General features: G+C 46.3%; 1 non-coding gene across 1 annotated transcript; it reads right to left on the bottom strand.

Moving 5' to 3' along the window:
* Positions 1 to 4,990: 4,990 nt before the first annotated feature.
* Positions 4,991 to 5,152, bottom strand: LOC138498962 (U1 spliceosomal RNA). Its single transcript, XR_011279050.1, has one exon. It is a non-coding gene; the product is annotated as a U1 spliceosomal RNA (small nuclear RNA).
* Positions 5,153 to 10,285: the final 5,133 nt, after the last annotated feature.

The following is a 10,285-nucleotide window of genomic DNA, read 5'->3' as shown; positions in this document are numbered from 1 at the left end:
ATTCCATTGCTGGGCTCTCCACTGCACTTGACTCTGCCAAATTCTCCTACTTCACAAAACGATGCTCTTCCCTTTGTAATCACTGTTGCAAACATGCATGTACCCTCCAATCTTTGCTCATATCTCCCAAGCACATATCTATTGCCTCCTCCATATCTACTGAGTTTTCTCACTTTTCCTCTAAAATCTCAGACATTTGTGACACTCTCCTAGCTCTCCTCTCTCTTCCTACCTTACCCTCCTTTTCACCACATCTCCCCATACCCCTTCTACTCTGAATTACTTCTCCCATACCTTCAATCCAAATTAGCACCCATTCTTTGCAGTGCAAGTCTATCTTGCTCCTCAAACGGTCAAAGACTTAGTTCCAATCATATCACTTCACCTCTCTGAGCCCTTTAACCTCTCCCTCACTACTGACTCTTCCAGGCCTCCTTTAAATCTACAACTGTCCTATCTCTTTTGAAGAAACCATCTGCTGTCCAACCATCCTTACAAACTATCTTCTGGTTTCCTTCCATTCTTCAAAGGTCATTGAGTGGGTAAGTTTCAATCAGATCACTGCATACTTTGTACATAATGGCCTTGGAGTTCCACTTCAATCTAGCTTCCACAGTAAGCACTCCCCAGAGACTGCAGTCCTGCATGTCTACAACATTTCCTCTTTTGCTCACTATTCCAAACTTCATCTCCAACCACATCTCTCAAACCTCTCGAGCCTGTCGGTACCACGTCTATAACATCCGCAAGATCTGCACCTCTCTCACATTCCATGCTTCCAAACTCCTAATCTCCTCCCTCATTTTCTCCCGCCTCTTCTACTGCTCCTCTCTCCTCTTAGGACTCCCTGTCTCTCACCTAACTCCCCTAAATTCCATCTACCACTCCTCTATCCGTACTCTATGCCTCCTCGGCCCTCAAGACTATATTTCTTCCTCTCTCACTCAACTTGGCTGGCTTCCCTTCCTCTCACAACTGAAATTTCAATTCCTCTGTCTTGTCTACAAATCTCTCCATGACCTAGAGCCCCCTACCTTTCCTCCCTCCTCACATTTTACTCCCCCTCCCGCTCTCTCCGCTCAGCAAACCTCTACCTCCTCACTGTACCCCAAGCCCCATGTGCCTCCTCACACTTCCGCTCCTTCCAACTCTTGGCCCCCCTACACTGGAACTCCTTCCCATCTCCATCCACTCCACCCCCACCTACTCATCCTTGCGCCACTCCCTGAAAGCTCATCTTCTACACTCCCACCTGACTTCCCTTCTCTACCCCTCCTCCCCTTCCCTTGCCCCCCTCCTTTCCTCCATCCTCTCTCCTTCCCCTCTGACCTTAAATTAGTAACACATACTACTTAAAGGCAATGAGGACACCAGATCACTCTCCCTTCCCTTCCCCTCCCCCCGTCCATCCCCCCTACCTCAAATCCTACACCGTAACTCCCTTCTCCTACCCCCTTCTCTACCCTATCCCTACCCTCCCTCCCCCCCTTGTAAATAGTTCTACTTATTGTTCTAATGACCTGTTCATGCTTGTATATATGCTTCCCCTTCCCCTCCCTCCTCCCTCCCCCCTACCTCAAATCCTACACCGTTACTCCCTTCTCCTACCCCCTCTCCACTACCCTATCTCCCCACCCCCTTGTAAATACTTCTACTTATTGTTCTAATTACCTGTTCATGCTTGTATATAGGTTTCTCTCACTTTTGTACCTGTTGTTATATTGTAAAGCGCTTTGGCTTAAAGCGCTATATAAATTCAATAAACATAAACATATTTGGACTCCTCTGACACTTCCAACACTGTCAACCGCTCCTCTCTCCTCTTCACTCATGAGGGCGAAGATTTTGCATATCTGCTCCAGCCTGGAACGATGGAATGATTCCTACCTGGACAGTCACTCCTTTAAAATATCCTGGCACTCACAAACCTCTGACTGGAACCATCTGCCTGCCTATGTTTCCCAAGGATCAGTCTTTGGATCTCTACTCTCCACCCACGATACATCTGCCCTAGGTAAAACTATTGCATCATTTGGCTTCCACTACCATCTTTTTGTTGAGGACACTCACATCTCGTTCTCCTTTCCCTCTTTCACACCAGCCATCTTGGAACAGATAGCCACTGGATGGCACTCCGCTGCCCCATGCTAAACTCTTCGAAAATGGAAGTTACCTTTCTCTCAGATTCCAATATCTTCCCTATCCGTCCCTCTCTCCTTTCCGCCTAATCTTCTTGCTCCATTTAATAAGGCTCGCAACCATGGGGTCCTCTTTGATAACCTCTGACTGCAACAATTCAACACTGCTATTGCCCCGGCTTCTCGTAGTAACTTCTGAACATTCAATAAATGTATTGTAAGTGGTCTTTTATAGCACCCTTCTTCCACGGTTACTGACATGGCTGTGGAAATATGAACATTTCGTACTCAGCACTCTACAGAAACTCTAATCTCCACATTTGTGCTCAGCAAATTTGACTACTGCTCAAGCCTACTCCTTGCCCTTCATCTCTACTTTTTCCTGCCTCTACATAAGGCCCTTCATTTTGCTACCCGCACTCTTTACAGCCTACCCAGATACTCGTCCGCTTCTACCTAGCGACACCAGGCTGGATGGCACTGCATGCACGAAGTTATCGATGGGGTCCCTAAGTACCTGTGTGACCTGTCTGACTGTATTTCTGTCTATTTACCATTTTTTTCCCTTCACCTCTCCTCTGAATGTAACCTCACTGTCCCCCTCTTTCGCCCTACTCACCCTGCTCTATTGGAACCCGCTGTCCATCACAATAAAAGCCATCTCAACTGTGGATTTATTTACTTTTTACTCAATTGGTTATTTATAACATGCCTACTACCGGAGTTCATTTCTAAGCACTGAGTGGGGATTCGAACCTCTGTTGCTCTGCGGTTTTGCTTCCAAGACCAGCTGTTGCCCCTGTGCTATCCTCAGTTAGGATCTCGTCATGTCTTGATTTAAATTTGATGTACTGGTCAAAGAGGGAGAACCCCATCCCATAATCCTTACCGGTCCCCACCACTACCTCTGGTGCTGCTTCATGTTACAGTTTTGCATATCTGTGCAGTAATCCTCTTTAGTCTGCAGCTCTCGCCCCCTAGGTTAATGATGCCTCGTGTGATGTTGACTTTGTAAGTCACCTGTTTCTTGTCCCCTGTCTATGGCCCACTTTGTTCACGGCCTCATGAACTGGCTCACGACGTGTTAGCCCCTTTTGGCGCTATTGTACAGGCGCCCTGCCTGGGAATGCATCCACCATCCAAATACACATTAACAATGTTTAGTGGGAAGTAAGGTAAGTACTGGGAGGCAAGGAAAACAGGCATGGTGGGCAAATCCCACAATTATAAAAACACTTGAAAATGGACAACCTTTAGAATTCGAATTTTAAACTATTTTACTCTATTTGTTTATACTTACTGGTTTACTGTAGCTGTAAATACTTCATGACTGTACATTATGTTTAATCTGATATATGTTAAGCCTATGTCTTCCACTGTTGTCTGTGGTAACTCTTGTAATGTGTATTACTTGCTCTCCAGCGGCCAGATGACCACGGGTTTTGCGCGCTCTACAAATGTAAATAAATTAAATACATACATTTCAAATACATTCATAGAAAATTGGCCTATCAACTTTAAGGTGTTTCATGTAAAGGGCAACTGAAAATGTGTTACCAACTTTTAAATATGAACCCCAATGAAGTAGGCGCCCCCACTATAAGGCTGGACTGAGTGCCCAGTACATACTAATTTGCTCCCGGCCATGAGTGCTCGGGCGATCTCCAGAACCCCACTCTGTGCTGCTGCACAGCCACTCACAAGTATGCCAAGAGTACATTTAACCCTCCCCTCCCTGCTGCTACACTAGCTCCCTCAAAAACGGGCCTCTGGGATATGTTTGGTTATTTATAACGCGCTTAATGCCCAGAAGTTTCTAAGTGCGGACCCGGTGTTCGAACCTGTGTTGCTCCGTGCCATCTTGCTTCCAAGGCGAGCACGTTGCCCCTGAGCTATGCCTCCGAGATGAGGGGAGACCCGCAGCATCCCCACGCTCTTCCTATGCCAGCGCCAAGAGACATCTCAACATGCTGTGTGGGCTCTAGACATGAATAAACATAAAGAGACTTCTTCCGGGCAAGGTGAGCGCTCAGAATCTGGCACTGTGTGGCACACAATGCCACACCCCTGTCAATAATTACATTTTACTCCACAGGGCGGGTGGCTGAATAATATGTACCTCTAGGAGCGTGCGCATGGAGACGGCGCACCCCAAACGCAGGTACAGGACAGCGCCTGCAATTGATGTATGCAACTATGATGGTTATGGCTTTAATTGCACATGTTGCGCAGGGTTCCAGTCTTGATTGATGATAATAGCATTTCAAAATAAACGATGCACTTTGGAAAGATAATGATGTGTTATATAACGTCAAATGCATTACTCAAAGAACTGCCGTGGGACAAAGTATATGCACTGCGTTGAATAATTATTGATCCAACCATGCTGCATGAGGCCATTCTGGGGTGGGTGTAATGCTTTGTTTTGTGCTGGCTGAGTGGGCCCAGAACATTTTACAACACAACACATTTTAATGATCAATGTGTCCACAGTGTAAAACAGCACTGTCACTGATGTAACACATTGTCATGCTGGTTGTACCCAAAATATGCCCCTGTAGCAACATGTCTATGCTGGCTGTTCCCAATATTGGCCAGCATTGTCCTGTACAAAGCATGATTGATGCTGCCTGAGCATGTGCAGTGTGCCCAATACATATGGCAGCTTATCTCTGTAATACACATTACTTCTGTGGTGATGAAATAAGCATAATTCAATTCAACAGACAAAATGTGGAAAAGCGATCACCCAAAGGTGAACCTAATTGAAGAAAAGCAATGTGAGCACAATCTTAAAGTATTCAACCTAGCAGGCCTAGTGCACACTTTACCTTTTCTTTCACCAATAAATCAGGGGGAGAGCGCAAACGCAGTCCCACACTACCAGAAATAATGCAGTCGTGTATCCCGCATTTGGGAACATAGCAGGGGTCAGCAAATCTGATGTGCAATGGGTAAGCCTCACCCTGGGAGATCTGCCCTTGAGATCAGAATCTCCCCTGCCAGCTAAGTATGAGTTGCATGCAAGAGGGCAGGGGTTGGGTCAGTTCTGGGAAGCCCCGCTAAACGAGGGTGAGAAGGCAGGCCCGGACCCAGCTCCAACCCCCTAGCCCCCCGGAAGCTCTGAGCATCTGCAGAGCTGCCTGTCCCACATGCAGGGGGAAGCTCCAGCAGGCAGAGCCCAGAAGAAGAGCAGATTGTAGCGCAGTTCCTTCCTCCCATCATGCCCTGCTCGGCCCGAGATTAGAATAAATAGCCGGATGGCTTGAGCAGGCCTGTTGCAGTCTGCCCACAGGCCTGTCGGCCCCACACGGGCCCATGGCCCTCCTGAGTGGAGCTGCCCAGCGCTCGCCCAATTGACACCATCATAATCATCCAGGACCTCGACGCTCAACCACCGCTGAATCTCAGAGTTCTGCTCAATGACAATGCTGAATTTTTGACATCTTTGCCGTAACCATATGCCGTGTTGTGTCAGCCGAGCCTGCACAGCGCCAAAGGCAAGTATTCCTTGTCCGGGCCCAGAGGTCACTTAGTCTTCCAGTGCCATCCACTTGGCACAGCCTACTGTTCCCAGTGTTTTCTACCCGCAAATCAGCATCACTGCCAAACAGAACTGCATCATTGGGGCCCAATGCTGCTGCTCTCCGACTTGACCCCAGCCCAGCGCAAAGGCACCCATGCTTCTGGTCTGATGCTGAAAAGCCTGGCTCTGCTGAGATCCGAAAGACAAGAACTAAGGTATTTTTGGAACATAGTACTATTGTTTTTTGTGTTGCAACTGTTTCAGCTCACACCTCTCCTGAAGGGTATAGGCTGCCCTCAGACTGCGCTACCAAAAGAGTGAAAATAAGTTATACCTGTTGGGCTTGCCTGTTTCACTTTTATGATTGGGATCACTGCTGCATGGGTATTAAGCGCGTTATAAATAACCTATCATATCAGATCATATCATAGATCACAGATCAAGATCATAAGCAACTTCCAGAAACCTTGGCAGGTGGTCCACTGAGGCCCATTTGCAGGTTGCAGTGTGTTATTGGGGCACTACTAGGGTAACATATTGTGCTGTACATGTGGTACTCGCCATGCTTTGGTACCCCACTGGCCACATCTATAATGTCCAATGTACTTGGTATAATGCATGGACATTTTCATCAATCCGCACTGTGCTTAGAGGTAAACGTAACAGACCTCCCGCGGTTCTTTGTATCGAGACGAGGAAAAAAAGCACTGCAAAGGTTATGTTTCTCAGCTGATAAAGGTTCATCTTCGGTGACATTCGCAATTCAAAAGAACGATTTTTGGGGCAGACAGGCTGTGTTGCCGCAACCCCTGCTGAACATATGTCCAGAGATGACGAACCTTGAAAGTAACTCCGCACAATGGCCCTCTGAGCAGCAGCTCACGGCTAATCAGGGGTTCAGGAATCCACTGTGCTGCCCACGCCGAGAGGAACTCCTGCACAGCACCTGTCCACATAATCCTTCGCCCGGGCCAGCACTCTCTTCTCCTCACCTCACCACCTCCTTCCTTCACCTCAGCTCGCCTTTTGCCCCTCAGAGCACCATGCAAGAGAGGAACAGGCATGCCTGGGCCAAAGCCTAATCCTCTCTTGCATGGTGGGTCCTACTTGCCTGAAATGGGATATTAAAAATGCAAAGTAATCGCTACTATATTAATCCCATTGTTCATAGTTTGTGGGAGTACTGGGCAATTGTATGGACCCGCGCTCACTGAAAATGAATCGTATTCCCGAGGTACGCCTCACTATGCCGTGATACAAATTAGTCTCTCCTTCCTCTATCATCAAGTCCCAAGATCTTCTTGACAAATGTATTTATTTCTGCAATGTTTGTCGGATATCCGACAAACATTGCATAAATAAATAAATTAACGCTTCGTGGCTGAGGACTGTAACTACCTCTGTTGACCCCATGGGGTCACCAAAGGAAGCAACAGATTTGCGCACAGGCACATTTAAAAAAAAAAAATGTAAAAAAATCTTTATTTTATTATTCTTTTTTTTTTTACTCAGGAGTTGTCCAACATACAGCCTCGCGGGCCGCATAAAATGGCTTGGCGGGCTGCATTGTGGCCCGCGGGCCGTATGTTGGACAGCCTTGGGATAGAGGGTGCCCTGTAGGGGCTAGAGAACATTATAAGTTTGCAGTAATGGAGGGTAGGAGAGCAATTTTTAGTCATGTGTCAAGAAGCACTGAACTATGGCCTTTTTAAGATTGAGGCCTTGGGCGGCCAGGCTCCAGAAATAGCAATAACACTTCGTAGTATTTCAGCATCAGTACAGTTTCCCATCCCCGTTCCCAACTCAGGCAGAAGACGAAAGGGCCATCACACCAAATAGATACAACCACCCCATTGTCCCATGCGGCAGGCCTAAGCAGCTAAAAAGGAATATGAATAGCCATGTACGAACAGTGTTGTGAACAATGATTACAATTGAATAGGTCCAAGAGAAATAGGTGCTAACAGAATACTCCTGTTTTTTATCACCCTCTGCATCAAAGAAGAATACAAATTTCCAAGCTCTGTTGTAGAATCAATCTTATTTTTTATCTAATGTTAGTACAGTTCAAAATAAAATGGACGTTTCAGAGTTAGCAACAAGAGAAAAGGGAGGTAATTGACCTAAAGTACAGAAAATATTTACATCACACGGAATCAAAGGTTTTTCGATAGGACAACCATTTTGTGTGTGCAAGACAAAATCAAAATCAAATTTCACTTGTCAAGGGCTTTCGCATGAAAATGGCAAACATATAAACAATTGGACATTTACAACATCATTTGAACATTTACTGTTATGATATGATATGATAGGTTAGGTTATTTATAACATGCTTAATACCCAGAGGTTTCTAAGCGTGAACCCAAGAATTGAACCTGTGCTACTCCTTGTAGTCTTGCTTCCAAGGCAAGCACATTGCCCCTGAGCTATCCTCCCGGGACATGGGGTACAAGGTAAACAGAACAAAACTGAAATATTGCCAACAGGAAATGTTATACCTGGGTCAACTTATTTCTATTTATGGTAAGAAAATAACCCAAGAGCTCTATGTGAGGTGTAAAACTGTGACCCCAGCCACCTTTTTGACAGAGATTGTCACGGACGATGATGGCGTATGACTTATGAGGGACCGGACAAGGACATACCAAAAGCACGCGATTATGCTCTTGATGATGGGAAGTGTTCTTCATTGACGGGTCAGCAAGGATTGACCGGGCGATGGGCAGGAGGCATGTGGGAGTAGCAGTTGTCCATTTAGTGTATGGGGAATATGAAACAATAGTGCAGAAAAGGTTACCCATGCATTAGCCGGCCCAAACAGCTAAACCCATTGCCTTAATAGAAGCATCGGAAGCCTCATAGGGGTGCCAAGTGACAATCTATTCCGACTTGGCATACGTCACCATTATGGTGCACTGTAAATTAGCACAGTGGAAGAGGAGGAGATTTAAAAGAGGAGATGGGTCCCTTGTACAAAATGCGGCTTTGCTGAACAGGTTAATTCATGCCCTAAACTGAACCACTCTAGCAGCAGTGGTGAAATGCGCCTCCCACACCAATAATACAAACAAAATGTATCTCGAAAATGCTGCAGCAAATACAGCAGGGAAAAACACAGCATACCTCCCGCTTACCGGAAATTGCAGAATACCCTGAAGTTGCAAACATGCAGGTACAATTGCCAGCCCCTTACACATCCATTCCCATAAGTGAAATAATTGAATTACAAGGTAGGGCTCCATCAGAGAAAAAAGTGTTGTAGGTCAAGAGAGGGTGTGTTCAGTCCCCAACAGACATGATGTGGTGCCAGGGGGCTATAGGTAAATTGGTGATGTCCGATGAGTTGGTGTTGATTGCGTTCAAGCAACTACACTTTCCTTCTCATGTGTCAAAGCAGAATATTGCTGCAGACATAAAGGAGGACTGGTACAAATATGTTTGTGTCCAACTGTACTTTTTGTTAGAGTTGAGGGCGAAAACTGCGAGGTACTTTGCCTCGCCCTACTGGGCCATTCCATGAGATTCATATCGACTACGCTGACATGGGAGAATAGTGCAACAAATTCAGATACTGAATAGTAGTTGTGTACCCCTTCTCCTGTTGAGTTGAGGCTGCTCCATGCACACATTCAGATGCCAAAAGTGTGGCCAAATTTATTGTACGAGAAGTGTTTCCCTGATGAGGAGTGTGCAAAGTATTAAGCTCAGATAATGGCACACACTTCTTCAATGAGCTGTTAATAGAAATAACAGCTCTATAAGGCATAAAGCATAGGTTGTGTTCCAATTATCATCCCCCGTCCAAGGGCATCGTCAAACGAATGAATGGCCTCTGAAAGGCCAAACTATCCCAGTTGTGTGCTACCCTCAAGAAGAATTGGGTCTACTGTTTGCCCGTGTCCCTTTTAAGCATGCAGACGCAGCCCTGTATGGATGACCATTCGTCCCCACATGAAATTGTAACAGGGAGGTATATGAACACGCCACTGTCTCTGGTTAGGAGAGCTTCTGATGCTCACAGGGCTGCTTCGAGCTTGGGGATGAGTTTAAAGAATATGTGTCTGTTTTGATGCACTCAATCAAACATAATTCTCAACAGAAAGCACCACAACTAACAGACGAACACACCAGCACTGCACCTGATTATGTCAACTTAACTCCTCTCCAACTGGCCACTTTTAGCTACGTGACAAGAAGCACTGAACTATGGCCATTTTAAGAGTGAGGCCTAGGGCAGCTGGCTCCAGCAATAGCACCTCATAGTATTTCAGCAGCAATACACTTTCCCATCCATGTTCCCAGCTCAGGAGGCAGACAAAAGGGCATTCACACCAAATAGATACAACCACCCTGTTGTCACACACGGCAGGCCTATGCAACTAGAACGTAATGTTAGTAGTCAAGTACGAGCAGGGCTGCACCTGTCTCTGAAGGATGATCTCCTGGGAGTCTGGGCAGAGGCTAGTGGACCTTTCCCTTCTGTAGGGTCCCATCCCATGGATCACAAATGACCAGTGTTATGTGACCGCAAGAACTCCCTCTTGAAAAACCACTGTTCATGTCATGACTGAGTTGCCCTACAGAGCTTTCTGCAGATGTCGAGGGCTCATACCCATCC

The sequence above is a fragment of the Ambystoma mexicanum genome, chromosome 5q, assembly GCF_040938575.1.
Source record: "Ambystoma mexicanum isolate Mex_15411 chromosome 5q, UKY_AmexF1_1, whole genome shotgun sequence".
NCBI classification, from domain to species: domain Eukaryota; kingdom Metazoa; phylum Chordata; class Amphibia; order Caudata; family Ambystomatidae; genus Ambystoma; species Ambystoma mexicanum.
This window is presented reverse-complemented; position numbering and strand designations above follow the sequence as displayed.